Consider the following 2,834-nt stretch of genomic DNA (forward strand, 5'->3'; position numbering starts at 1 on the left):
GCAAAACATAAACTACCGAAAACCTTTAAATGGGAATAGTTAGGTGCTTTGTGAAACAGTTTTTCGTAAGGTGTTTTACCTTGGAGAAGTGGAGTGGGTGTTCTATTGATGAGGTAAGCTGAGGTTAAGATTGCATCCCCCCAAAAACGTTTTGGCAAACAAGCTTGAAAGAGCAAAGCCCGAGCAACATTGAGCAAATGTCGGTGTTTACGTTCGGCAACACCATTTTGTTGTGGTGTGTTGACACAACTAGATTGATGTATGATGCCTTTGAGAGCATAAAATTGCTCAAGCTTAAACTCAGGGCCATTGTCACTTCGTATGATTTGAACTCTGGTATTGAATTGAGTCTCAATCATTTGAATGAATCCGACTAAAATGTCTTTTGTGTCAGATTTATGTTTCATCAAATAAACCCAAGTGCTTCTAGTGTAGTCATCTACGATGGTAAGGAAATACTTGGCACCTGAAATAGAAGCAACTTGATAACCACCCCAAATATCAATATGCAATAATTCAAAACATGATTTGGTAGAAATAGAGCTCAAAGGAAAGGGTGATCTTGTTTGTTTGGCCAATGGGCAAATTAAACATTTTTCCAAATCACAAGCCCTATTGTTAAATAAAGGTAATAACGAAGTGGCTTTATGAGATGGGTGTCCTAGGCGTTGGTGCCAAAGCTTTGGTGAGACGGTTTGAATATTGTTGCATGTTCCTTTCTTTGATGGGTTGAGGTAGTAAAGTCCATCCCTTTCAGTTCCTGTCCCGATCATCTTCCCCGAGCGAAGGTCCTGAATGACACAAAATTGGGTGAAGAAAATGGTGACATATAAGGAATCATAGGTTAGTCTACTGATAGATATTAAATTCAACCTAAAGAACGGCACACATAGGACATTTTCAAGGATAAGATTATGAGAGAAAACAACTTGTCCAATGTGAGTGACTTTGGCAACGGAACCATCTGGCAGTTCAACTGTATGATTTTCAACAGCTCGTGAGTGTGTAAGGAGACTAGGACTGCAAACTATGTGATCCGTGGCACCACTGTCCAGGATCCAAATACTTCTGGTTCCTTTACATGGAAAAGAGAAGGCTTTACCTGAAAGTTCTTCATGACTAGGAGGATTACTGACTTGATTGGCAAATGATGATTTGTTCTTGTTCAACATCTGAAGGATTTGCTTGCAGTCCTCCTGAGAGAACGGGAAATTAGGCACTGTCTCTTGCTTGTTACTTTGTGAAACTTGATTGCCCTTTGAAGAAAAGAGACGATTGGATTCGGTCTCTGTGGCTGCTTTCCGTTTTCGACAGAAATCGAAGGTGTGGCCTTTCCATCCGCAAAAAGTGCACTTGAGATGTGCACGACAATTTTTGGTGATGTGATTGGTTTTATTGCACTTTCCACATCGCATCTCCTTGTCTTCAGGTGTAGGTTCTCGCGACAGATTCTTCACTGCAAAGATAGCAGTTTCTAGTTGTGTGCTTTTTCCATTGGAAACCTCTGCCTGGGGTTCATGTCGAAGGACCAATGCATATGCCTTGTTCACCGTAGGCAGTGGTTCGAGAAGAAGAGTATTGCTTCGAACCGTAGCATACGATTCGTTCAGTCCCATAAGGAACTTCATGGTTTTCTGAGTTTCAACATATGAGTTCATCTCATTCTTTGTTCCACAACTGCATGCTGGAATGGAACACAAAGTATCACGTTCATCCCATAAACTTTTAAGTTTAGTGAAGTAAGAACTTACACTCATATTGCTTTGGACGCAATCATGAATCTCGTTCTCAACATGGAACAACTGAACTATATTCACATGTGAGAACCTCTCTTGCAGATCGGTCCACATTTGTCGAGCATCCTTGTAGTTGATGACACTCCCTGAAATCTCCTTTGACATGGAGCCTAGTAGCCATGTCTTGACCAAGTTGTTGCAGCGATTCCATTGCTGCAGCTCCTCAAAATTATCCTCACTTGGTTTGTTGATCGTCCCATCAACAAAACCAAGTTTGTTCTTGACCGTTAAGGCCATACTCATGGATTGAACCCATGTGTTGTAGTTGTCTTCCACCAATGGTTATGGTACGAGGATTGCACCAGGTTGATCCGAGTGGTGGAGATAGAGCGGGTGGTTGGGACTTTCCCATTTTGAATGAGAGGCCATGCCTAGAATGGTTGACCTCGTGGAAGATTGCACCAGCAATAATCTCAAGAAATCGTTTCTGATGTGGAAGATCAGTCAAAACTGCAACCACAGAGCATACTCGAAATTTCAAGAGACTTTACAACCAATGCTCTACCAAGAACGATCCCTGACCGACTTGGCTCTGATACCATATTGAATTTTGATGTATATTTGCTTGATATAAACAATTACAAGATGAAACATATATATAGGGAAGAAAAAGATCATAAGCCTAATTTTGCCTAACTTACCTAACTTGCTTGACTAACCTAACTTGCCTAACTTTGAACAAGAAAATTGACTAGCCTACCATTATTCCAACATGTTTATTTCCTGCATTTTAACAAAAACCAACCTTTCAATTTTAGCATAAAGAATATACATATTGTGTGTTATTGTATTAGTTTCTCCGCAACAGTATGCAATTGTGACGAATATGTTATAGTGTGTCTAACGGCTAAAACTATGTGTACAAGATACCTTGAACAACACTAAAAAATCACTAATCACATACCCAATCTCAATTTGTATCCATACTTTTGAGTTGTCACAAGCTACAATCACATGCTTCGGCATAAACCGATACACGTACGTTGTTTGGCAGGTAGATGCCTTTCGATTAGCCTAAAGAAGTAGAACCATATAATT

The 2,834-nt window shown here is 40.2% G+C and overlaps 1 pseudogene across 1 annotated transcript; it reads right to left on the reverse strand.

Annotated features, from left to right (window-relative positions):
• Nucleotides 1-486: 486 nt before the first annotated feature.
• Nucleotides 487-2,348, reverse strand: LOC137717887 (uncharacterized; annotated as a pseudogene). Its single transcript, XR_015964556.1, has 2 exons — nt 1,103-2,348; nt 487-791 (listed from the first exon to the last, which is right to left on the reverse strand). The product of XR_015964556.1 is annotated as an uncharacterized LOC137717887 (transcript).
• Nucleotides 2,349-2,834: the final 486 nt, after the last annotated feature.

Source organism: Pyrus communis, chromosome 7 (genome assembly GCF_041283825.1).
Source record: "Pyrus communis isolate YQ-2024b chromosome 7, ASM4128382v1, whole genome shotgun sequence".
Classification (NCBI taxonomy): domain Eukaryota; kingdom Viridiplantae; phylum Streptophyta; class Magnoliopsida; order Rosales; family Rosaceae; genus Pyrus; species Pyrus communis.